At 46.8% G+C, this 27,184-nt stretch overlaps 1 protein-coding gene across 9 annotated transcripts in view; it reads left to right on the forward strand.

Moving 5' to 3' along the window:
- The window catches only part of PKIG (cAMP-dependent protein kinase inhibitor gamma), a 98,282-nt gene that overhangs the window by 55,685 nt on the left and 15,413 nt on the right, over positions 1–27,184 (forward strand). For 6 of the 9 annotated variants that reach the window (XM_047744936.1, XM_047744931.1, XM_047744934.1 and 3 more), the window contains exon 2: positions 19,525–19,594. The gene's annotated coding sequence lies outside the window, so the exon portion shown is untranslated. Of the gene's footprint in view, positions 1–9,955; positions 10,126–19,524; positions 19,595–27,184 lie in introns of those variants that run through there. The other 3 variants (XM_047744933.1, XM_047744935.1, XM_047744929.1) reach the window with 2 other exon arrangements.

The raw sequence follows: 27,184 nt of genomic DNA on the forward strand, positions 1-27,184 counted from the left end.
TGGGCTCCCGACCCCCTGCCCCCCGCCCCAGCCTGTCATACAGCTTTATGAACTGCTCTGCTCGAGAGTAGCACCGATCTAAGCTTCCTGGCAACTATCAAAAGCCCTGGGGCCACATGGCCACTGATGTAAGTAGATTTAAGAGATGGAGACACACTTTTTTTTTTTCCAGGGCCAAAGCATGCCTGGCTCATACCCTTCTTTTGGAGCTGAGAAACGTGGCACCGGTTGTCAGAACTGCTGCAGGCTGCCCCTGCCAGCCGCCCATCTCCCTCTGCCAGGAAGACAGGCTGCTGACATTTTAAGAACCCCTTTGAGGACTCGAGTAAAATGCTGACGTTAGAGCAACTAAGGACATTCCATGGTTTATTACTATATTTCCTTTGGAAAAAATAAGTCTCTTTTTAAAATTCCTGCTTCAACTGCATTCATTTACAGTGACTCTTACGTCACATGCCTCTGAGGAGGTTATGAAAACAGCATTTTGTTGTAGAGGGGACAGATGATGGGGATGACAGAGAAGTCCTGAGTTAAGGAACGGACGCTTCAGCAAGTTACCTGACTTTCAGCTTTCATTCTTCATCTGTCAGGTAGAGGTAATTCTGTCTCTCCCGCTTCATGGATCGGATGACAAAATGGATGCAAAAGTACGTTCTGGACTGTCCCAAACCAGTGGGCTGTGAAGGAGAGATAGGGTAGTGGGAAGAGTCTCAAGCTTGGCCTTCTGTAACCTCAAGCACGAGGCTGATGTGGCTCTCACCCTTAATCTTACCATCTATAAAATGGGAATATGATATCAGTCTTCCAACAGTGTTATAAAGATTAGAAATAACATATATAAAGCACTGACAAATGGTAGATAATTATTAAACTGCAGTAATAATTATTATTACATTTAATGTGGAGATACTCACTCTGGGTTATTCAGGATTCTTTACCTGGAGAAACAGATTCAGTTTGTAAACGTCGAGATTAGCAAAAGGCCCAGCTAAAAGCTGATGGCAATAACTAATAAAAATAGATAATATTTTCTAAAAATCATAATATAGGAACATCAGTTGAAAAAACTGCATGTCCAAAAAGGCATCAGTTTCCTGCTTACCCCCTCACCTGAGGTGACTTCCGCTTTTAACCCTCCGTTTCTTTCTTTTTTTTTTTTTTAAGTGATCTCTACACCCCTGGGGCTCGAACTCACAACCCTAAGATCAAGAGTCGCATGCTGCACTGACCGAGCCAGCCACATGCCCTCCCCACCCCTTCCATTTCCTTTTTAAAATTAATTGTGTTGGGGCACCTGGGAGGCTCAGTCCGTTAAGTGTCTGACTTCGGCTCAGGTTGTGATCTCGGGGTCCTGGGATTGAGCCCCATGTCAGGCTCTGCACTTGGTGGGAAGTCGCTCTGCCCTTAGCCCTGCTCATGCTCTGTCTCACAAATTAAATCTTTTCAAAAAAATTAAATGCATTGTGTTTTGGGGCATCTGGGTGGGTGGCTCAGCACATTAAGTGTCCTACTCTTGATTTCAGCTCGGGTCATGATCTCAGAGGTGGGATCAAGCCCCCCACATCAGGCTCTACACTCAACAGGGAATCTGCTTGAGATACTTTCTCTCCCTCTCTCTCTGCCCCTTCCCCCTATTCTTTCCCTCTCTCTAAAATAAATATACTTTTTTTTTAAAGATTTTATTTATTTGGCAGACAGAGATCACAAGTAGGTAGAGAGAGAGGGAAGCAGGCTCCCTGCTGAGCAGAGAGCCCTATGTGGGCTCCCAGGACCCTGGGATCATGACCTGAGCTGAAGGCAGAGGCTTTAACCCGCTGAGCCACCCAGGTGCCCCAATAAATATGTATTTTTAAAATTTTTGTTTTAGTCAAAATGGCACATGCACATAGGTTTGCTTTCTTCTTTTTAAGATCAAATATCATTATAAACTTGCACTGAAAACAGCTGTCTCCTGCTCCCACTAGTACCCTGCCTCCTGCCCTGGTCCCAAGAGCATACACTTTTGATCCTGCTGGCTGTTCGTTCTGTTACTTCCATATATCCAAATAATATGCTTATACAGCTCTCTCTCTCTGTGAACATTTTCTTATGGAAATTTTAGAACATGGACAATATTCGAATAATATAATGAGCCAAGCTTTAAGAATCATGACCGGGGCTGTCTGGGTGGCTCAGTGGGTTAAGCCTCTGCCTTCAGCTCAGGTCCTGATCTCAGGGTTCTGGGATTGAGTCCCACATCAGGCTCTCTGCTAGGCAGGGAGCCTGCTTCCTCCTCTCTCTCTCTCTCTACTTGTGATCTCTCTCTCTGTCAAATAAATAAAATCTTTAAAAAAAAAAAAAAAGAATCATGACCTGGGGCGCCCAGGTGGCTCAGTGGGTTAAAGCCTCTGCTTTCGGCTCAGGTCATGATCCCAGGGTACTGGGATTGAGCCCAGCATCGGGCTCTCTGCTCAGCAGGGAGCCTGCTTTCCTTCCTCTCTCTCTGCCTGCCTCTCTGCCTGCTTGTGATCTCTGTCTGTCAAATAAATTAAAAAAAAAAAAAAAATCACGACCTGCCTTGTTTCATCTATGCCTGTGGCCACTTTTCCCCCTGCTACTGGATAATTTTGGAGTAAGTTTTAAACATCATGTCATTTCATTAATAGCTACTTCAGCGTGTATCTCTAAGAGAACAAGGACTGCTTTTTTAAAAAGGTAACTATACTACCATTATCACACATAAAATAATAATCCCTTATTACTTGCAGAAATTGCTGATCACGTATTTTTTCATTCAGATGCAAACAAGGACCACACACTACCATACTGCTTTTTCTTCATTTTTCAGTTTTAGGGTTACCTCCGGACCTGCTAGGATGGAGCAGGGGGACTTTAGCTTTTTCACAAGCACCAGAGCCCCCTTCACACTTCTCCTTTACCTTTTTCTCCGAATATCACAGTTTTTTGGTTAAGTCAGTTTTCAGTGTTTTATAGCATTATGACATCATAAATACTATCTCCTGCTGAGCCAGTAACTTTCTGGTTATTTTTCCTTTCTGTATGACTTTTCCTGGACTGATAACAGCTTCTTTAATATGCTCAGTTTTCCTTGTTTCTTCCTGTAAAGGCTGTCCTTGTTTTCCCATGGACTCTCAGTACAGTTTTCAGCAGACCTGTCTCGGGGTGGGGGTGGGGGGTCCCTCAGCTCTGCTTTCTTAGAGGCTGCCACTGTCGCACGGTAGTCAGTCTGGTGCTCTCTAGGTCCGCAGGTCTGCTGAGGTCCACAGCTGCCCTCATCTTCAGCCTTGGCATTCCTTCCATCTCTCTTGTTAGATCCCTGCTTTCAAATCCTACTTTATAGCTTAAACCCTCATTTAGGTGAAGCATATTCTCCAAGAGTTTACTGAGAAAACAGTGCACAAGAGAGAAGCAGTCCTGAGTCCTCGTATGCCTCAAAAATGGCTTTATTTTGTCTGGGTGAGGATGAATTCTAGGTTCCAAGTCATTTTCCTTTAGAACGTTTACCTTTTTTTTTTTTTTTTAAAGATTTTTATTTATTTGACAGAGATCACAAGTAGGCAGAGAGGCAGGCAGAGACAGGGGGAAGCAGGCTCCCTGCGGAGCAGAGAACCCGATGCAGGGCTCGATCCCAGAACCCTGGGATCATAACCTGAGCTGAAGGCAGAGGCTTTAACCCACTGAGCCACCCAGGTGCCCCTAGAATGTTCACCTTCGAAAGCGTTGCTCCGGTGTCTTCAAGTAGCCATTCTTGTTCAGAAGTGTGACACCAGTCTGATTCTCTTCTTTTGAAACAGTTTGTCTCTCTAGAAACATGTAGGATTTTTTTCCTTTTGAATTCTGAAAGGTTAGAAGACTACATGCAGGCATGATCAACTCTTCCCTTCTCCTCAGCACTTGATAAACTTTTCAGTTTAAAGATGCAATTTTGGGGCTACCTGGGTGGCTCAGTCAATTAAGCATCTGCCTTCGGCTCAGGTCATGATCCCGGGGTCCTGGGATTGAGTCCCACCTTGGGCTCCCTGCTCAGTGGGGAGTCTGCTTCTTCCTCTCCCTCTACCCCTCCCCCCTGCTCATGTGCTCTTTCTCTCTCAAATAATTAAAGTCTTAAAAATGTAACGTTTGACTCTAGGAATGTTCCCTCATGATTTCTTAGATAATTTCCTATTGTACTTTTCTTTGTATTCTTTCTCTGGAATTCCTGTTTCAGACTGATGTTGAATTTCCCGGATTACTGTTCTATATCAAAATTCTTTTTCATCCTTTAAATATTTTTTCCCTATACTGTATTTTGGAAGATTTCCTTTTCTTAATTTCCAGTTTTTCTACTGACCTGTTAATTTAATATTATTAATTTCCAAGAGTCCAGTTTTATCAACTTATTTCGTTTTGTGGATATGATATCACCAGAATCTCTCTGAAAACATAAGAATTTTTTTTTAAAGGTTTTCACTTGTCTGAATTTTCTTTCCCATAAGAGTCCATTTTCTCTTGGGGCACCTGGGTGGCTCAGTGGGTTAAGACTCTGCCTTTGGCTCAGGTCATGATCTCAGGGTCCTGGGATCGAGCCCCACATCGGGCTCTCTGCTTGGCAGGGAGCCTGCTTCCCCCCTCTCCCTCTGCCTGCCTCTCTGCCTACTTGTGATCTCTCTCTGTCAAATAAATAAATAAAATCTTTAAAAAAATAAAAAGAGTCCATTTTCTCTTTACTTTAGTTTCTGTCATGCTGTTGGCTTTCTCAAATGCTCTGTAATTTTTTTCCCCCAATTGTAAGCAATAATAAAAGCCTCCTTTAAGGAGACAGGCCTTCGTTTCCTCTGGAATTGGTGTCTGTTTTTTGTTTGTTTTTTTTTTTAAAGATTTTATTTATTTATTTGACAGAGAGAGAGAGATCACAAGTAAGCAGAGCAGCAGGCAGAGAGAGGGGGGAAGCAGGCTCCCTGCTGAGAAGAGAGCCTGATGTGGGGCTCGATCCCAGGACCCTGAGATCGTGACCTGAGCTGAAGGCAGAGGCTTAACCCACTGAGCCACCCAGGCGCCCCTGGAATTGGTGTCTGTTTGCCGCATAGGCCTCAGCCCTGCCTGGAAGGCTGCTAGGAGCTCTGTGTACCACACCGATGGGTACAGTTGGCTTTAGGGCACCTGAGCAGCAGTGAGACTGAGGGTCCTTCAAAGGACAGGATAAGGACGTCCAGTCTCATACTAGAAGGGAGGTATTCTGTGAACTTACCCATTTTTTGGGTGCATACTCTCTGGGATCAGGCTTCCCTTCTGCCGGATCCCTCCATTGGGTGCACTGGCTACATCAGCAGCCGTCCGAGGGGGCCAAGGAGGTGGACCCTCCGGATATCAAACCCTGTAGAGAAAGCAGGCAGGTGGGGTGCCTGGGTGGCTCAGTCGTTAAGCGTCTGCCTTCGGCTCTGGTCATGATCCCAGGGTCCTGGGATCAAACCCCACATGGGCCTCCCTGCTCAGTGGAGAGTCTGCTTCTCCCTCAACCACTCCCCCTGCTTGTGCTCTCTCTCTCTCTCACTGTGTGTCTCTCTCTCTGTCAAATAAATAAATGAAATCTTAAAAAAAAAAGAAAAGAAAAGAAAAGAAAGTAGCCAAGTGTACTCCAAAACCAGAAGAAAAAATAACATCAAACATTTCTTTGTCATCTTTTGTGGGATTGACTCCTCTCTGTCCCCAAATGATTTGTGTGTCCGATTTAAAGAAAATTTTTTTTTGTTATTTTTCTAAGTAGGTTCCACATACAGGGTGGAGCCCAGTGCAGGGCTTGAAATCATCATCGCGACCTGAGCTGAAATCAAGAGTTGGACACTTAACCCGCTGAGCCTCCCAGGTGCCCCCAAATATTGTTTTCAGTGTAGGTGCGGCTCTTTGGGGGGTCTGTATGCCAGGAAGTTAACTGGTTATTTCTGGGTGGTTGAATGATGGATGATTTTCTCCCTGTTTTCTGTTCTTTTATATTTCTTTCCTTCTTTCTTTTTTTTACAATAAACAATTGTAATTGGAAAGAAAACAAAATCTGTAATGACAACTTGAAGTCTCAGTCAGCGTCCTTCTCAATGGATAAGTAAGTTTGAAATGGCATGACAGCTGAAACCTGCCTTGGATAGGGTGAGGAGGTCATTGCATTTTGTAGCAGCTGTTCCGACTCCGAGGTCAGTCGCGGAGCCCAGAATTTATTCATCATATACTCCTTTCAGCAGGTGCCAGTCAGTTGCCAGCTGAACGGGCTCCGTGACTGACAGGTCTAGAATCTCCTCGTTGGTTGGGGGGTGGTAGTAAGATCTACCTCACAGGACCCTCGTGGGGGTTAAATGAGATGATTTTTGTAGAGCAGTTAGAATACTATCTGGCATATGGTAAGCATCCGTTAGAAGTCGTTATTTATAGCCTTCCTTATTTTAATAAGTGTCTCCTATGTACAAAATGCTCATAAATTAAACACAGAGCTTTTCTATAAGAAGCTCAGATTCTAGCAGCAGCATAAGTAAGAGCTGTCCAGAAATAAATAAGCCTCAAAGAGGAGAAAAGGGTAAGTTTCTTGATAGAGGAACAGTAAAGTCCTACGGAACATCAGAGGGGGAGACCCCTTCCAGACGGGGGTGAGGGGTGGGAACTCAGGGCAGCCTTGTGGCAGGGGGGCTGTCTGAGCCCGTCAGACCAGCTCTGTGTGTGGAGGAGCAGGCGGAGTTTCCTTCCTCTTCAGATGGAGCTGAGACTTCGGGCTGTGACGAGCTGCCAGCTTTCCTGCAGGGAAACCCTCCCGAAGGCAGCGGAGGAAGGGACTGCGAATCCCGGCCGGGCCCCAGCAGCCCTGGCGAGGAGCCCAGGCTCTGTCACTTAGTCCCGTGAGCCTCGTGCTGGTCGGTCGGCCCAGCAGCATCGGCCTCCGCAGCTGTGAGTGGAGGGGCTGTTAAAGCTCCTCACCTCCCAGGTGAAAGGCTAATGGAAGGTGGTGTCTCGAGAGCACTCAGCACAGAGCGTGGCGCCAGGCCACAGTGTCCCTGCTGTCATCAGTCGTCGGCAGTCCGAAGGCAGAAGGAGCGCCCGGCCTTGTCTGTTCTCCAGGGTTCTGTGACAGGTGTACAGTTACTCAGTGTTACAGGTGAGGGTCAGAAAATGTATGTGGTCGAAGAAAACAATATCTGTGTTTTTATGAATGGGCTCCTTACTTTTACTTTTGTTCAAATAACAAAGCACTGAGAGTGATTTTGGCAAACTGACCTGTCCAGGGCCCAGCTCATTTCCTGATGTGCACTTGGACTTCTGGAATAAAGGCCCGGCAGATAACGGCCCCAGCCGCCACCTCCCGTCCCTCCAAGCTGCGTGTTGCTGCTGAGAACACGCCTCACAGTTCCCGGTGGGCCTTTTGTTCCTTATTCATTCTGACGTTCTCAAGAAATAGTGGGTCCTTCTTCTGGCTTCCTGACATTCTTGACTTTATTCATGCACTGTTACATCATCCTCGGGGTAGAGGATGGTGACACTGAGTCAGAATGAGAAAACAATGCCTTGACTTTAGGATGTCGCAGCTTAGTTTTGCAATTTTTTTTTTTCAAATAGTTTTGAACTTGTAGTTCACAGGCCCTTAATCCAGATAAGAACCTTTTATGTTAAGTGCCATTATTATTCTCACTTTACATAGAAGTTAACTTGCCCAAGGTCATCCAATGCTGGAAGGTCCAGGGACAGGAAGGAAACTCAGGTCTCTCTGAGCTGGGAACAGGCTCCGAGTTAACTCCCGTTAACTGGAGTTCTTTTCATTCCACCACAGCCCCACGCCCGCTTATGGGAGAGCCTTTGGACTGGCAAACTCCCTCCTAACGTATAGTCTATTTGCTTGGTCCTTCCTGATCACAGCATCAGAGAGTTCTGAGAATTAAAGTTTTGTTAAGTCATAAACTCCCACAGCCTTACCTCCACTTCTAAATAGTTTTCTTCTTTCCCTAAAGAACTTCAATCCCAGCTTCTCATCCGAGTAGGTTTAAGACAAATCAGATCTGCCTTTTGGAGGAAGGGGTGACTGAAGCCCAGACTTCCTTCCGGTCACATGGTATTTGGGGAGCAAAGCAAGTGAGTACCTCCTCTTACCTAGTGACCTGTAGTGTTTCCTTTAGGCAATAGATTGACTACTCCCCCCCCAACCCCCTGGCCCCAACCTGGCTGAACCCACCCCTTCCCCATTTAAAAAAATAATAAGTTTAGCCCATTTTTCTAAGGAGAAATGATCCCATTTAGAAATAGTATTGGCGGGGCACCTGGGTGGCTCAGTGGGTTAAAGCCTCTGCCTTCCGCTCAGGTCATGGTCCCAGGGTCCTGGGATTGAGCCCCGAGTCTGGCTCTCTGCTCAGCGGGGAGCCTGCTTCCTCCTCTCTCTCACTCTCTGCCTGCCTCTCTTCCTACTTGTGATCTCTCTCTGTGTGTCAAATAAATAAAATCTTAAAAAGGAAAAAAAAGAAATAGCATTGGCATGTGTATGGCATGTGTGCTGGACTAAGTAGGAGTTAAAGACTCAGTTTCCATATCTGCCCCTTTAATCTTGAGCTGTGTGACCTTGGGCATGTCACTTGGCGTCTCTGTTTCATTTTCCTACCCAGGAAAAGCAGACTAGTAATTCAACCCCTGGGTACTAATTCTCCTAAAATGAGAATCAGATGAGATTATGTAGGACAGTGAAGCTACCATCCATCAGCACTTAGTGTGTGCAGGTGCTTTCTGCCCCTTGCATGTGTTCTTTAATCCTCACAATCCTGAAAGGGAGGCCCTTTTACCCCAATTTACAGTTTAAAAAAAAAAAAAAGTTGAGAGAAGTGAAGTCACACAGGACTCAGATCTATGGCTCTGGTTCCCAGATCGCTGTTCCCATAGGCAGTGTACATGTCACACTGCTTCACTCTGTACCCAGAAGCACAGAGTTTTTTTCTCTCTCCGCCTGCAGGCACTCCACAAATGCAGGAGATTATTATGGTCGCTCCTAATCACTGCTGTTCCACGTTAATCCCTAAGGACAGCTCTTCTGCTTATTTATCTTATCGAGTAGTTTATGCTGCCTCTTTCCATGTCCCCCAGGCCTTGTTCAGTGAATTCTTTGGGTTTTTCTCCCAGAGAAACAGTGCGGCTCCACCACAAAGGGGGTCAAAGGAGCCAGGCTGAGCCTGGCATCGTGGCCATTGGCCTCTGACCTGCCAAGGGTTCTTCCCTCCCTCAAGCGTGTAATCAGCCAGCTTGCAGTACAGGTCTTTATCTTGTGTCTGTGTATAAGCTCCTCAGCCGTTGAATTTCAGAAGTGGAAGACCCCCAGACCATCATTTTATTGATGGGGAAACTGAGGTCAAGGGAGTTAGGAGTGTGATTGAGGCCAGAAAGAACCGAGTTCTCCAGGCAACAGACCAGTGCTGCTTCTGAGCCTTGCACTCGGGCACGTGTCATCTCCCCTAAGTGAAGGACAAACATACACCGTGCCCAAAACACACCTAGGAAACTTGGTGGGGAAACGGAACAACTTGGAACATGGAGCTGGAGGAAAGGAGGGTGGGGTGGAGTGGGGATGCCAGTCTCCACCCTAACGAGGGTATTACACACCAAAAAAGTGAGTTAAAACACAGCAAAGCAAACTAGATCGCTTTCACTCAGTGGTGACTAGAGGCAAAGGGACTTAGACCAGGAGCCCTGGCCCAGTGAGTGGATAGGAAGCCTTTTGTCACTAAGTCTGCGCTGTTGAAAATTGAAGGAAGGATATTAGGCAAATGTGACTGCCTGGGATGAAGTTACAGCCTCCCAGCTCATTGTCCAGAGGAAATGGATCTCCCCCGTGGACGGAGAGGTGGAAACCGAGCAAGGGAGCTGAGTGGTTGACATCATCAGGCTGAGCATTGGGTTACAACAAATGGGGACTTACTTGGCCCGGGACGTGGGAAACACCCACTAAAACCTCGAAGTGCATTTCATTTAGAGACTCCGAGAGGGAGAGAGGGCAAGAGAGAATCCAGACTGCACCGCTGGCCTGGTCTGCTAATCTCGCTACCCCTCAAAAGGGAGGTGTTTTGAATGCTGGTTTCTTAAATTCTCCCTTGGCTTGGACTGAGGAGCCCTGGACCTTGGAGAAACTCTGCTCTTGTAAGTAGAACTTTATTCTCCACCATCACCCCCACAGCCCTGGGGAGAGCAGGGAGGGAGGCAGAGCTCTCTGGAGGGCTTGGCTTGCTTCACAGCCTGTCGGTCAGAAAGTGTCTATTTTTATATTATGATATATTATTGCTCTGCAAATTATGGCTTTGTCTGCAACTGCCTGGGGCTAGAGTCTGAACTCAAGTTTCACGGATGGGCTCCATTCAAACGCTGTTTGAATTTTTACCCCAAGAACACGGACAGATCGGCTAGAGCTTTAAAAGCAGCTCGTTGCCCTGAAGATAGGTGAAGAAGTTAAGTCCTTCATTAGACACTGGGGTTTGTAAAACCTTTAGTTCTTTCTCTAATTACCAAGGCTGTACAAACAATTTTAGACATCCTAGAAAAAAAAGTGTCTCTGGAAGTGACAATTCCCTGTAATCTTCCCCTCACAAAGACAAGATTGGTATTCTAAATGCACGATCTAGAAATGATTGGGTTTCTGAAGTTCGCTTATCACAGGCATCCCACTGGCGCGGCAGCTGGGCGGACTCCCAAGACGGAAAGAAGCATGGGGAGACTTTAACTTTGGCTTCGTGGTCTTTTTATTGTTTCCTTTTTAAAATTTGCTGTTGATGCCTAGAAAGTAAACAGAACAATCGTCTAAGTAAGCACTTCAGCATTTTCTTTGTTGGGGTCCGTCCTCAGGTCTTTAAGCCAGGTGCGTCCTTCCAAAGCGGTGCGGAAGGGAGGGGAGGGGAGGGGAGGGCCTTGTTGCCCTGGGCCCCTCACCCGCAGGCGCCTGAGCTGACCATTCTCCCTCCCGGGGTGTGTGTGTGCGGTACAGGGTTTGCAGCTGCTGCCTACGACCCACCACCCCTGCCCGCAGGTCAAAACAGTTGGGAAATCACGGTTAAAGGGGAAAGACTTTGGCTTTAAGAAACAAAGGGCCAGCCACGGACGGTTTGCAGCCTGAGTGAGTGTTCCACACTCTGGGCCTGTTTCCTCTTTTGTACCTAAATAAAGGGACAAAACTAGATGATCGCTATATTTTGGAATTCAGCTTGAAATGAACCATCCGTATCTCTTCTGCTTGCGGAGAATCCTCAGAGCTTGAGGATCAAAGTACTCTTGGTTTCCAGTATCCCAGAGTGGCTAAAAACCGGCCCCTAGAAGGACAATTAAAAGAGGATATAAAACAGGCAAGAGTAAGTTACTTTTGAGTTTTTTATAGTTTTGTAAGGTTTGGTATTCTTGAGCGTGGTGTGCAGGGGCATGCACAGTGTTGGGTGGGGGCAGGGAGAAAAAGAATGATCCCTATCGAGTGTCTCTTAAGTGCTCAACCCCACGTGATGCTCAGCCTTTTCCATAACCTGAGGTGGTCCGTGTCCTTGCTCCTAACTCCACTGACTGAGGGTTAATCTCCATGGTATGTTCCCGTATCATCCCGACCACCTTCCCCGTTCACCTGAACTGGGCTCACATAATTACTGGCAGAACTTCATTCACTGTCTCCCCTAGACCATGTGTCCCCTCTCGTGAGTCTGTCTCATCCATGACCAGAACCCCGTCCCCTGGTAGAAAGGTCCAGAGGAGACCGGGCATACTCAGTTTTAACACAGAGCCCACCCTCCTAGTCCGTAGCTTGGCAATGAAGAGAAGAGGAAGGGAAAATCTCCCTCTGGGCCCTTCCACCTCATGTCACCTAGACATGGCGACTGCTGCTTCAGGACAGCGTGGCTGGGGCCAGAGTGCAAAGAAAAACAGAAGATGTGGTCAGGTCTTGGATTTTTGAGCGGCCAGGGGGCCAGGTGTTGGCAGTTTAAGAGATTTCTGTCTTTAAGGCTACCAGAGTGTCCAGCCCTCAGGAAAATGCAGTATTTAAAAACTGCTTGAGGGCGCCTGGGTGGCTCAGTGGGTTAAAGCCTCTGCCTTTGGCTCAGGTCATGATCTCAGAGTCCTGGGATCGAGCCCCGCATCGGGCTCTCTGCTCAGCAGGGAGCCTGCTACCTCCTCTCTCTCTGCCTGCCTCTCTGCCTACTTGTGATCTCTGTCAAATAAATAAATAAAATCTTAAAAAAAAAAAAAAAAAACTGTTTGAGTTAAGATCATGGTTACCAGGAGGGTTCTCAAAGCCCCTTGGCGTATCTGAGTGTTTTGGTCTTCTCCACGGCTCAGCCCTTTGAAAGTGGACCGTTGCTACCACGGAGCCACGCATGGTCTTGGGCAGGGGGCCCAAGGCTCTCTGCCTCAGCCCAGCTGCTCAAGATCTCCAGACTCCCGCTAATTAAGAAAATGGTCCCAGCGGCGCCTGGGTGGCTCGGTCAGTTACGCGTCCGACTCTTGATCTCAGCTCAGGTCTTGATCTCAGGGTGGTGAGTTCCAGCCCTGCATTGGGCTACATGTTATGCATGGCACCTATTTGAGGAAAAAAAAAAAAAAGGTGGTTCCTCTTCCAAAGACAGTGGTGAGGAGGTGATATTCTGAAAGGAAGGTATGTGGTTTGGGTTTTTATTTTTGTTTGAATTTGAATGTCTTTAGCAGGATTGTTCTCCAGTTTAGTACTGTCTGTGTCATTTGCTTGCCCATCTGTCACCATCTCTGGTCTCATGCCTCCCGCTTGGCCCCTGTAGACGTTTACCTTTGCGCCCCCTGGGCTGGTGGGTGTCCACAGTCCCTGTTAACTTCAGAGTGTGTAGAGGTCAGTGAGAAGCTGGGGAGGGTAGCAGAGAGAGCTCTGCCCTCACCATCTCCTAGTGGAGACATCTCCAACAGATTACCTCCTAGAGCCTGCTTCTCTTCTGGAATGTGTGGGGGGGGGGTGTCACAATTACACACACCTTCCTCCAGGGGTGCCACGAGGATGAGACAGGATAAAGCTTATAGTGCACCTAGTTGGCACAAAAAACATGCTTGGGGTTGCCTACTTTATGGTTTCCAGAAAGAGAACGCTAGCCAATGTATATAGGGCCTGGCCCCATCAGTCACAGGATGCCATCTGTATGCGGGATGTGGTGTCCTCTCTGAATTGATCAGAGCTCCCATGCTGGCTCTTTCAGCCAAGCCTTAGCACCATTTCCTATCACTCAGTCGGGTGCTCAGACCAAAACCAGAAGTAGGTGCTGTTCTCCTGGGACCCGAGGATGCTAGCCCAGCCACTTAAGGAAGAAACTGGTGGCAGGTGTTATTCTCTGAGTGTGACGAGAAGCTGAGTTCACCCAATTAACTCTGCTGAGTGTTTGCACAAGGGGCCAGAAGTGATTCCTAAGTGGAGACAGACATGGAAAAATCTCAAGTTCTTGGAAACAAGTCATTAATCATGACCCGAAGCTGAGCTCTCTACCTCCTGGAAGTCTTTCAGAAAGGCCTTATGAAAACTTTGAGCGCCTTCACAGAGTGGTTCCTTCGGAAGCTGCCATGCTGAGTGATTGTGAACAGCAGATTAAAATGCATTGGCTCTTGCTTGAGGAGGCCGGCAATTTCCTAACTTTATTTAAAAGAAGTCTCTTTGATCTTCCAAGAAATGACTACTCTTCAACTGGGCTTTTCCAAAATGAATAATGGACCTTTGGGGACATTATAAAAATGCCTTCTTATTATGTCACAGGGACCTAGGTCAGTCATTATGTTTAGGACTTCATAGGCGTGATCTCTGCCATTCAGTAAATTACACGAGAGGCGGACTAGTACGAAGCACTAGGGTGTGTGGAGGAACAGGGCTGTGAGGAAACAGCCATGGCCTTGTGAGGTTCTCCACGCATCAGGAAAGACAGGCACGTCAATGAACAGTTGAGCTGCACCAGCATTTAGCGGCTGGGGATCCTGGTCTTGAGCCGGTTGGTTACCCCCACACTTCCCCTCCATCTCCTAATTCTCAGAGCTTTACCAGCATCTGCATTAGGGAGAGATGAGAACTGTGCCCTGCGGAAGCTTTCACTCCTGGCTCCTTCCTGCCCAAGGCATCTGATGAAGGATGGGAACTCTTCCTGACTAATTGCAGGGGGACCCCACCCCGGAGGACCCGGAGTCTGCAATCCCAAGTCGAGTAAGGAGACATAAGGACGGATGATTCTGCGGTCTAAGATTGTCACTGGATTTTTCTGCTGGTTTGCTTTTATAACATTTATTGTGGTGGGTTTTTTTTTTTTCTCCCCAGATTATGAAATTAGAACATGTTCATGAAAGGAAAGCTAGACAGTACAGAAAAACACTTAAATCATCACCCAGTGGTTTCATGTCTCTGGTTTTTTAATAGGGCATGGCTAGGTCAGAGGGGAACTTGCTTAGATCTCCTACACATATTCTGGTTTGGCTCCAGAAAGTTTCTGCCAAGGTAAGAAACTCCCCTTTAGCAGTACATGCTTGTCCTGTTCTCACCCTCACACTACCATTGCTTTCCAGGTTTCACTTCTCATTTTCTGGGCAGAGTCTCTGCCTATCCAAGGTGCTCAAGGCTTGCGGGGCAGTCCCCTATTAGGAGAAGCCGTTGTCTGTGGTTGACTAGAGACTGCAGCCTTTCTTCGTATTTCCCTGTGTTGGTGCAGGAGTTCATCCACTGTTCAGAAGAACCGATAGGGAATACCAAGGTATATTAGACTTCTAAGTAGCTTGTAATCTGATAGGAAAAAAAGACTCCGGTAACTCTCACACATGTCATCATGTGCCCTAAGAGAGGGACAGTGCCGTGGAAAGCCTGAGAACGCGGCACACTAGAATCTGAGTCCAGCCTTCAGCTCATTATAGTTTCAGCTGATGCTCACTGAGCACCTCCTTATCTGCCAGGCACTGAGTAAGGTGATAGTGAACAGTACGTCATAAAACAAGCATGATCCTTCTCACTGTCATTCTCAGCCAAGGACGTATGGTTTTATAAAGTAAATAAGTAGGAATGTGGTCAGGGCAGGCTTGCTTGACAAGGCAGTGTTTAAACTGAGATGAGGTGCTCATTAGGCCAAGAGCTAAGGCAGCAGGTAGGGAAGAAGGGCATTGTGGGAAAGGATAATCCAGGTAGGGACAGGTACATGTGGGTAAGGGCCCAAGGCAGGAAAGCATGTGGACTGTTGGAGAGCCTGAAGGGAAGCCAGCGTGGCTGAAGCATGGAGGGGAAGGGAACTGAGCAAGAGGCGGAGGTGAGGCTTCAGAGAATTAGTCAGGGGCCTGATGGCGATGATTAATCAGTAGGCCTTTGTGGGTGCTGTTTGCTGTGTGGGGGATGGATGGAGGGGCAGTCGAAGTAGTCATGGGGAGAGAGGATTGACGTTGGGTAGGACCCTGGCGAGGCGTGGGGGTGGATGGAAGAGGTAGGTGGATTCGAAACTACTAGAGATAGAAACTTAGTGGCTTCTAGTCTGTGCCAGACCCAGGGCTGGGCCCTGAGGCTGTAGAGACAAAAGATATGCATCCTCTGTCCCCCTGGGCTTTAGAGGTCTGGTGGCCTTGAAGGTTAGGTAGGATGTGGGTGGGCAGAGCGTGGGATTTCCTTCTAGTCAGCAGCTCTATTCCAGTAAATGAGGAGAGTTTCTCTCTGAGGTGGCATAGAATATTACTCCTAGACTACAATCTTTTTTTTCCCTAAGGGGCAGGAAGAGCTGTTTTTTCCCAAGAACCTGCTTTTATTCATTGGTTTGCCTGTAGTTCCCCTTTGTCCCTGTGATTTCATACCTGAGCTCCCTGCTGGATTTGGGGTTTGGAGACCAGAGTTAGCAACTTGCCACGTGACTGAAAAAGATTGAACTTCTCTGAGTCATTTTCACCTATAAATGGGAGTGATACTGATCTGATACCTGGCTCCTTTAAGGTATCTTAAAGTGCTTTGTAAGATATCAAGTGCTGTAGAAACGTGAGGTATCATTATTATTTCTGTGCAATATTCGTTACTGATGAAGTAACAGTTAAAAGCGAAGCATTCCACCAGGGAAGGCCAGAGTGTACCTTGAACGTGACTCTGAAAGGGCAGATTCCATAGAGTCGCTGTCCTTCAAGAGCTTGTTGGGAACGCTGGTCCTCTTCTCTTCTCTTCTCTTCTGTTTCATCCGCTGGGATAAACCATTTCCTCTTCTCCTCCTCCCGTCAGAATGGTTTGCAAAAGCAAGCCATTTCACTTCTATGCATTCCGGAACCCATTTGATGTAGAAGCCAAAGCATCTGCTTGGAGACCAAGAGAGCCTGTGAGCAGAGATGAGGGGGTTGCACGGCTCTGGTTCCCAGCAGCCAGTTCACTCCCGGGAGTGTATTCAGTTGGTTTGCGGGGAGGAAAGCAGGCAAGGGCACCGAGCCATGGAAAACAGTCAACAGCACAGAACCAGCCCACACACCACCACCTAAACAGGGCGGTTTCAAGCCAGAGCTTTAGGCTTTCTTTGGGATTTTAACATGGGAAATTTTTTTTTCTTAATATTTTACCCCTTCTTAAATAAAAAGCATCAATCCTTAGGAATTAAGTACCCCCCCCCATGAAACTTTTTAAAAAAATTTGTCTTCCGGCTATTAACTTTTTCTATTTGACCAAAAAAGAAGTAACAGTAAATGAGGAGTTAATTATCCGATGTAAAGACAAGTGGGTAGCGTATAACACAGCTTATCAGAGTTTTTTCTCTGCCCTCATATGCTTGTCATTGTTTTTATCTTCATTAATTTTCCCTAAACTAATACATACGTTCATTGTAACTAAACAATTTGAAGATGTTATAAAGAAGAAGTTATAATCTCTCCTTTCCCTTTACTCCCCATTTCCATCCTTCTGAACTCAGTTTGGTATGTGTCTTTTCTCCAAGTTCCTATTGAAATGGGTGTAGGGTTTGTGTAGATGTGTGGTTGTTTGGTCAGAAGTGGGAGCATACTTTTATTTTGCACTTCATTTTTCCCACTAAATAATGGGTCCTGGGTAGGGATAAATCTAATGCACCTTTTAAAATAGCTTCAGGACTGTTGACCTAGAAGACCACAATATATTCAGCTGTCTCTCCTTTGACAGATGTTCGAGTTATGTTTTGTTTTCACTAAAAATACTGTTGCACTAAATATCTTTATATGCATAGCCTTCTCTACTGGTGCATTTATTTATTTATTTATTTAATTTATTTATTTAAATTGATTATAGTGGACACAATGTTACATTAGTTTCAGATGTATAATATAGTTATTAGACAAGTCTATAAGTTATGCTGTGCTCAGGACAAAAGGAGCCACCGTCTGTCACCATACAACACTATGATAATACCATTGAATATGCTGGTGCCTTTATTTCTGTAAGTTACATTTTCATAAATAATATTGTATATTAATAATAATATACATATATTGTATGTATTTGACATTTTAATAGAGAATATCCTACTTTATAAAGAGTTCTAGTAATTTACATTCTTCTCAGAAATATAGGAGTACTTCCATTTCCCTAAATCTTTACCAATATTAGATATTCTTTCTGCTCTTCCTCCTGCCCTCTGTCTCTCCCTCCACTCTCCATTCCCCTCCTCCCTCCATCCCATCTTCTGTCTGTACTGTCTGTGACCAAGGTGGTGGCAGAAGATGGTATCTCACAGATGCTTACCTTGTATTTTCTTTACCACTAGTGAGACTGGACATTGTTTCATGTGACTTGGCCACTTTATTTTCCTCTTCTCTGAATTTCCTTCACTTTTTTCCTTAGGAATTGTTTGCTTTTTTCTTAACAAGTTATAGGAGCTATTTATATATTAAGGATTCTATATGTATTGCAACTGTTTTTCCTGATCTGTTGTTTGTTAAATTTCTTCTATTTTTTTCATCATAGTATCTGGATTTCTTGCCTTGTTTAATAATAATTTCCCCACCTCACAGTTATATAAATATTTTCCTAAACATTCTTCCAGTACTTTTATGGCTTTAATTATTTAATCGTGAACCTTTAATCCCTTTGGAATTATGTTTATACGTAGCAAAGAGGTAGTGGCCAAGCTTTGTTCTAGACATGCCCTCACCATTTATTAAATAAGCCATCTTTTCTGTTTTGCATTGAAATTCCATCTTCGTGGTAATTAAGTCCCTTTCTTGTATCCATTTCTGAACTTGCTGCTTTAGTCTACAGACCTGTTTGTTCTTATGTTACAACCATATCTTTTTCTTAAGTCTTTATGAAGTAAATTTTTATTATCTCTTAAGACAACTCCCCTATTTACTTTTTAAAAATAATTTTCTTGCCCATTTCTTGGCTAAATTTTGGGGAATTTATTATTCCATATGAACTTTAAAGTAATTTTATCCATTTCACTCTCCCCCAAAAAACTATTTGTATTCTTATTAAAATTTAATTAAAACTATGTAGTAATTTGGAGAGGATTAATGTTTTTGGATAATTAGACTTCTCTACCCAAGAACATGCTAACTGGTTTGAAACTTAAGTGTTCTATTCCTATATTTTGTCATTTTACCTTGAAAGTTTTTAATAGGCATCATGAATATATTGTCTCAATTAAACAGTATTACTGCTTGTCCTGGTTAACAAGGACCGTGCAAAGTTTTAGTTCTCATCTCTCTTCCATCCTTGACACACTTATAGTCAAATGGGTAATATTGTCAAATTTGTGTTTATCTCCCCACTTAGCTTGGTTTCACTCACTCAGTGTTTTAAATTTACCAATACACTATACTTAATAATTTGTCTCACTGTTGATTCCAAAATCTCACTTACTTTCTGTGTTTGGTTTCCTTTCTGTTGGAGAATGTTCTTGGAGACTAAATGGCAAACTTTTGCTCAGTCTTTGTCTGAAAATGTCTTTTGCATTCTTGATATTTTAGAATTCTAGATACACAGCACATATAATGATTATGACAGTTATGTGTGCCTCTTTAAAAGTTTTCAACCAAAACAGAAATTATTCATGTAAAAAGGGAAAGTCTTTCACTCCTTTCTCCCCCAGTTTCCAAGTCCCAGAGAGAGCCGCTCTTCATAGTTTGCTGATGGCCTTGTTCTGTCTAGATACAAATGTGTATGTATACAAATGGTGTATTTTTCTAAGCATAAACAATCATGTTTATAACATGAACAGTCATGTTCATATTTATATTAAAAATGGTGACATATGAAAATGATGACATTTCCTTGTCGGTGCAATGAAATCTTTCTCATTCTTTGTGATGGCTGCCTAGTTTCTCACTGTATTGGGACACTGTAACTTAACTCTTCCTATTAACAGACATTTAACTTGTTTCCTCCTTTTTTTGCTATTACACAGGATGTTTTACCGAACATCCTTTTACTTACGGGAACATATCTATAGCGTAGATTCCTACATATTTGGCTGACCCAAAGGATGTGCACATTTAACATGTTACTGATACACTTAACTTGTCTTCCCAAAGATTGTTTTAGTTTACAACCCTAGAGTGTGTCTGGCTCTAATTTTTGTTTTTCTTCTGTTCCCTTAGAATTTCCATACTGATCACTCAACGGCGGAAAATCGGAAGAGATGCAAGTAGGAAAAAGAAACTAAACCAGGTGGGTAGTCACACTGTTCTTACCACTCTACTGTCACATCCCAAGCGTTTCTGTGTAAATAGCTTTCTTTCTGTTTGAACGAATAAATCGGTCCCAAGGGAAATTAGAAAGGAATTCTGGTCCCATGGAGTTAAAGCAGGCTGGCACTTTGCAGAAGTTATACAATATCACACCCCAGTTTTACAGACCGTTTCTTTATAGCATCAGAAAAACAAGTTACTTCTGGCGGCTCCAAAGAGCGTGGGTTTCTCCAGTCATCCACTTACGCTGATGGAATCATGCACAGAAATTATTAGCAAATTTGGGCACGATGCCAGCTTTCCTGTCCACCAATTGTTGCAAAGCTATTTTCATAAAGCCTAGGGCACATTATGGGCATTTTAATACTGTGATAGAAGAGCAAAAGCAAGCAAACCCAGCCTGGAGAAACCAGCACAGCTCACTGGTCTGATGAAAAGAGATGGTGCCTACAGGTCCCCCCATCCCCAGTTGGAAGAATATTGCATTTCATGAAATAATGGCGTACTCTTGGAGTATGGCTACTCTGGGTCAGTGTTCATAATTAAACACTTGTGGTGTCAGTTAATCATTTTTAACAGCCTCTGATCCATGGTTCAGCCCCCTCCCCTCCCCACAACCTGTCCACCCTCTTTCGGCTCTGTCTCCCTGCAGTTAGAGCTGAATCTGTCCAAGGCGTAGTAGTCCCGGGAGCTTGGGGGATTTCCACCTCTGAATTCCTGTGCTTGGCCTAGCCTGCCTCTTGCCCCTAAGGTTCGTCTTTTCTGTTGCTGGCAGAGTGAGAGTCTGGCTGCTGCCCTAGGGCTGGAACTCCCCAGCTGCTTATCAGCAGGGCTTCTGGGCCTTGCCCTGCGGTAGCTTCCGGAGCTACCATGCTTGTGTCCTGCTCTGACTCAGTGCCCCTGGGAAGCCCCTGGATGCAGCTGTTCGCAGTGACTAAGATGAAGCAGTCAGTTCCCGGAACCGCTTGTCTGGCTCGTTTAGGAGGGCAGGCCTCCAGAAGGCCTGTGTTCCAGCTGCCGCGGGAGTGCTGAGGCTCACGGCCACCAAACCTTGAGGATGCTGGGGCTATAGGAAGTCTAGAGCTGGGGTTTTTAGCCAGGAGTTTATGGTTAGCTTCTGGGATTCAGGATTTCCCCTGTACCTACGGGTACAGTATATGTAAATGGATTTTCCTGGGCCAAGAAATGTCCTTGGCTTTGCTTAGATTTTCAGAGGTCTCTGTGACCTCTGAATTTTAAGAAACACTGGTCTAGAGAAAGTCTGAAGTGTTGGAGACCACTGTGTCCCCCTGGGCACAAGCCTCCCAGATCTAGGATCTTGAGAGACCTCCCCAGGCCCCTGGGTTTTTCTGTTTGAAGCTGAACTCGGACAGATTACCCAGTATCACTGACGCTGAGAGCCTTCCCGAGGGATGTCCCAAAGTCCAGTCCTGAAATCTCACTCCCAGCCCGTTTCATCTCATTGACCACAGCGGTGTACTGAACACTCCAGGCAGGTTATCTGGTTACTGAGTCCGTAGCTCAGAAGGGTCCCTCTAGGCAGCTGTACTGACAATGGGGAGAATAGTGTTGATGGCCGGAATTCAGTCTGGCTCCCCACTGCCAGGAACAGCAATAAATGCTTTATTCACATCATCATCTTTAACTCCCACAACCCTCCAGTGAGGTTACTACTGCTGTTTTACAAATGGGGGACCAGAGGCACAGAGAGATCTAGTCACTCACCAGAGATCACGTAGCCAATAAGTCAGTAAGTGATACGTGACCCAAGCTCATGAGCTTAACCACCCAAGCTTTCTGGTGAAAGTAAAGGGCATCGACAGAAAAACTAGAGTAAACAGCAAAAACAGGGTCATTTAGGACAGACTGTCCTGTATGTTGTAATAGTGAGAGCGTTGCTGGATCATAGCGGGTACACAGCTGTGATCTTAAATCCTTAAGGAAAAGTTGGCAGTACATTAAAGCATCCTATGAAAAGAATTTCTATCTATTACAATTCAGATAAGGGTTTTTTTATAGCTTTATCGAGACATGATTCGTATACCATACAGTTCACCTGGCTATAGTGTACAATCCGGTGACCTTCAGGGTATTTATAGAATTGTGTGTCTATCCCCATAATCAGTCTTAGAACATTTTTAGTACCCATCACCTTCCCAACCCCCCATCTCTCCCCAGTCCTAGGCAACCACTGATCTATTTTCTATCTCCAGATGAGGTTTTCGTCTTACAAGAGTAACAGTGTGGGAATCTTGGGGATCTGGAGTGAGTCATCCCCTAAGGGATAATTAGACAAATGAAATTGGACTCTAACGTAGTTTAGAAATGGCTTTATTGGCTGAGAAGCTGCAAGCACGTCTTTGTTATGCCCGAGCTGAGGGTCAACGTAAGCAAGAAACGAGTATTTTCTGAGTCCTTTCTACTTGGGCACGTTGCCCGTCAAGCAGGCTCTTCTCGGTCCCGGCTGTAGAGCAGTGGCTTCTTGAGGCCGTGTTTCTCCGCTGGTGTCCAAACCAGTGGTAACTCGGCATGGGAGCTTGCTTTCTGTCCTCTGAATCCCTGGTGTGGTTTCTCTGTCCGCCTTGCTGTAGTCGTCATTGGCGTGAAGGCTGCTCGTGTAGATGCCTGACACTCTTTGAAATTCCGGAGACCGCTCACGCAGGGTCCTGCTGGGCCCTTGCACGACGTCCAGCTGCGAGCTCTCTGGAGAGGTTCACACTCCATCGTCTTGCCTTTCCTGACTCATTCGTTTATTCCTTCTTTTAGAAAGCATTTCTTGGGCACTCTGCAACAGGTGCGGTGGTACGTGCCCTGAAAGCTCCTTATGCCATTTTTACAGCCTGTGGCCTTGCTTCAGCCACGCCGGTGCCGGAGGGGGGCGGGCATTTGTGTTGAGAACAGCCAGGGGGGCCGGGAGTTCTCTGATGGGGACGAGACAGGTGCAGTGTCGTCACATCCAGACAAAGCCATCCCCAGAATGTGTCGTCCTGAAGGACTCGTGCTGAATGGGCAACGAGGAACTGCGGATTCAAGTCCTGATTCACTCACTCACTGGTGGGGGTGTTCGGTGACTCACGTCACCTCTGTGAGTCACGGTCTCTCCATGGGGAGGGTTAGCTAATGCAGTGCCTCTCAAATACTTTCAGGACCATTGCTGGAAAGAGTATGCACTTATTAAGCGTGGAGTAAATGACAGGAATGCGGGAATGTTCTGTGATTCTCGGAGCTAGGGTAGAGCTCAAACAGGTCAGGTGAGTAGGTAGAGACAAGGGTAAATGAAGACAGAGGAGAACCTCCCTTTCCTCTCCTTGGCAACCCGCTCCTGCCACATCAGCCGCTTCCCCTCACCTACTCCTAGGGGGGCTCCCACGTCCTCTGCCTCCCTGAGCCCGAGAGGCACCGCCTTTGAGGCCTGAGATCCAGCCAGTCCTGGGGGATTCCAGGCTCCAGTACTGCCCAGCTCTGTATCAGAGGCATCTAATTATACGGGGCTACTGTGAGGTAGCTCAGAGGCTGTTACCGTGTTCCGAGGGACAGTAGATACACCCCAGAAATGGTAGCCGTCTTAATTTTCCTATTACCATTCTTACTTGGCCAGGAGCCGGGGCTCAGATGGTTATTTCAATCACTGGCTTGAGAGCGTGGATGTCCTTAAGTTTTTATCTTGTTTGTGGACTGATTCAGTCACGTGACTGTATTTACTGAGCCCCTTCCACATTCAAGAACTACACCGTGTGGTGGCGATACAGTGACAAACGCGAAAGTCTGGGGACCCGTCCTCTCGGAACCAATTGGGAAGGCAGTCAGTGAACACATGTGTCAGCACGTGTGTCCTGGCAAAGCAGGGCTCTTGTCTTTGCTTCTGGGTCCCCGGTGTATAAACACGTGGCTCTTCCAGGTTCCACGGGAGGCCGTTCAGTTAGTACTTACCTAGGTTGTGTTTTGCGGATTCTGATCTCTGCTCCTAGCTCGAGGCGTAGGGAGGCACCGAGAACTTTGTTTCTCCTTTAGCTCAGACAGGAGGATCCAAATCTGGCCGGCACTGCCCTCAGGCGGGCAGCATCTATGCCCGGGTGCACTGTGTGAGGGAGTCCCCTCACTCACCCCACACCAGGGAGGAAGCTCAAAAATTGGCGTGGAAGGGAAGCATTAAGGCATCCAATTGGAAATGCCTATGAGAGGGTAAAATCCAAATCAGAGCCAAATCCAGAGGCACCCTTGTCCTCCAGGACCCCGGAAGGCGCCAGCCACTTTCGGTCTTCCTTCCCCACCAGCCCTGCACCCCGGCACTGAGGCCTCCTGGTGGTCTTTCTGGACACTGGGCAAGGCCCGCCTCTTGCATGGTTTCCCCAGGTATTTGCCTGCCTGCCCGTCTCCCTCCTTCCCTCCCTCTCTCCCTCCGGGTCTCCACTCCGGGGTCCCATCGCTGAGGCTCCCTGTGCCCTCTATAGAGAGTCCCATACCTCGAGCCCTGCTTTAGTTTCCCCTTAGTACTTTTGCCACTCGATAATTGATTCTGTGTGCTTGTTAGTAGAGTCACTCCACTAGACCTTCGGCTTCATGAGGGCCGAGAGTCTGTTTCGTTCACTGCTGAATCCCCAGTGCCCAGCGAGTGATAAATACAATGGGAGGGAGGGAGGAACTTCCTTAAAATGACTGTGTAAATGACTGGCATCCTGAGCCCCGACTCTGCCTTATACATTTTCTCGTTACAGCTCTTAACTACAAAGCTCTTTAAAGATTCTTAAAATTTTTAAAGATTTCTATACAGAGGTGGTCCCTAAGCTCTTTTCCCTCTTCTTACTTATGTGGGCTCCAACACCCTCCCGGCAGCAGCAGAGGCCACTATCCTGTGTCCCCGCCGCCCCGTGTCCCCGCCGCCCCGTGTCCCCGCCGCCCCATGTCCCTGCCTGGTGTTAGTAGAATCCTTGTGGGAGGCAAGGGGCGCAGCTTGAAACAGTCTCCCAGCAGTCCTGGTAATTCTGGTAGGCGCCACCCACACTCGTCACAAATATTGGGGCATGAGTTGATCTTCCCAACTAGACCATGAACTTCCTTCAAAGACACAGTGATGTCCTACTGTTCTTGAGTCCGTGGCATCTAGTCCCAAGCCTGGTATAGACTGAGTGATGAGTAAAATTTTGTGGAACGAAATGGATGGATAAATTAATATTCTAGAGATCATATCTTGCTTTTCATTCTCCTCAGTGGATTTAGGGAATGCATTTTATAGACTTCTGGTGGCCTGGAGAGGCAGCATGCTGGAGACCACGCTGGCTATCCATTGCTGAATAACACTGCAGCCCCAGTACTTAGTGGTTTGAAATAACAGCAATAATTTATTATCGGTTGTGATTTCCGTGCATCAGAAGTTGGGGAAGAGCTTGGCTGGGCGCTTAGGGCTTAGATCTCTCATGCACCTGCCATCGGGTGGTGGTTAGTGCTGGAACAGTGTAGCCAGGGGCTGCCGGCTGCTCCTCTCTCCCTGCCCTGGCAGGACCTCTCCATGTGGGCACTTCCCTGGGCTGGTTTGAGCTTCCTCAGAGCGTGGCAGCTTCAGATTCCTTACATGCAGCTCAAAGCTCAGAGAGAGAGCCAGGTGGAGGCTGTGTCTCTTCTCCTAACCCCACCTTGGGAGTCACACAGCAGCACTCCTGTTGCATCCCATTAGTTAGGAGCTAGGCACTGAGGCCACATCATTCAAAGGATGCAAATTAGATTCTGCCTCTTGATAGGAGCAACATCGAAGCATTTGCAGACGTGTTTCAAAACCACCACAAAGACCCCAGCTTACCCACTTCATTTCCTACTTCATTCCACCCAGGGTCTGAGGGGGAAAGAACCTTGCCCAGAGGTACCCAGCAGAGCTGGAGCTCAGGACACCCTCTGGACCTTTGGCTGTTCTGCATGGAAATGATCGCGCTTTCCTTTCCTATCCTCCCTCCACAGTACGCCGGGGACCACTTTAGCCAAGGCCTCAGCAAGCTGAGATGGTGTGTAAAGAGCAGAAGGCCCAGGGGGTCCCAGTGTGCCCCGTCCCCAAGGGGTCATCCAGCTGGCCTCTTCTGCCTCTTTGCAGAGACCGCTGCAGAAGCACAGGTGTCCGTGGACTGAGGAGTGTGTATCCCTCTCTCAATGCCCAGCCCTCCATGCAGGACTAACCCTGCCCCGTCCCAGAGAGAGATGTGGCTGCGGAGGGAGTGAGAGTTTTAAATTTTGTACCCCCAAGTAATTATTTTTCCATTGCCGTAAAGTGAGATGACAAAAAATGGAATTTGGGGACAGTATTCAGAGAACCGACCTAACATCACCAAAAAGATTCTGAAGATTTTTACCTACAGCTGAAAATTCTAAATAGAACTTTGCTTAAGTGGGAAAAGTACACGTGGGTGTGTGTTTCAGCCAGTACCGTAGACTGTTTCCTTGGGACTCTGTTGCTTTCTTGCCCTTCCTTCAGAAATGCCCTGCTGTGAGGCTGGAGACAGAGGGGAGAACAGGGAATGGACCACATTTAGCAAACGCTTACTAGTGCCAGGCAGACGCCGATTCATTTCTGTGCTTCCTAACCGAATGGCACAGGCTCAATCCCACCCTATGCTCAGTGGTTACATGACTTTGGGGAAGCTACTCGACCTGTCTGCACCTCAGCTGTCTCTTCTGTAGAACAGGATGAAGAACGCTTTCCACTTGCTAGAGAGCTGTGCTAGAATTAAATGAGGTAGTGCCTATAAGATGCTTAGCACACAGTGTGGCGCACAGGAGGGACTCTGTATGGGCTGGCTCTGATTAGTCCCCACAGCTACCTTGCAAGACAGTTGTCATACCCGCATCTTCCAGAAGAGGCATCTTTGGTCAGGCAAGTTGCCCAGCTGTAGGGGGAGAAGCTGGTGGGCGCCTGGGAGGCTCAGTCAGTTAAGCCTCTGCCTTCGGCTCAGATCATGATCTCAGGGTCCTGGGATGGAGCCCCACATCGGGCTCCCTGCTCAGCAGGGAGTCGGCTTCTCCCTTTCTCTCTACCCTTCCCTTCTGCTCATGTCTATCTCACTCTCTCACTCCCTCACTCTCTCAAATAAAATCTTGAAGAAGAAGAAGAAGCTGGTAACTCCTCAGCCCCTGTCGTGTCCACCACACCACAAACTCCAGGTGGCTCAGCCAGGCCTCCCTGACCTGCGGGAGTGGTGGGCCGGAGGGCTCTGAAGCCTGCATGCCCTGAAGGCCTCTCTGGCCAGAATCCTAGAGCTGGAACATTCTAGAAGGCAGGGCCAGGAATCCAGGTTCAAGTCTCTGTAAGGAGCAGAGTAGCAGAGAGCGTTCCCGGCAGAGAACAGTCTTGTGAAGGCCCTGAGGTCGGAAGAACATAGTTTGAGGAATTAACGAGCAAATGGGCCAAAAGACAGTGGGAATGAGGGAAAAGGTCACAGAGGGAGGCAGGGTTCAATCAGAGCAGGACTTCAGGTTGGGGGGGGATGAGTTTGGATTTTGCCAGCTGTGGAATGGAAAAGCATCAAAGGTTGAATGAAACAGGGAGGTGACCCAAGGTCTGATAGGCAGACATTCCCCCCCCCACCCC

This window comes from Lutra lutra, chromosome 9 (assembly GCF_902655055.1).
Source record: "Lutra lutra chromosome 9, mLutLut1.2, whole genome shotgun sequence".
NCBI classification, from domain to species: domain Eukaryota; kingdom Metazoa; phylum Chordata; class Mammalia; order Carnivora; family Mustelidae; genus Lutra; species Lutra lutra.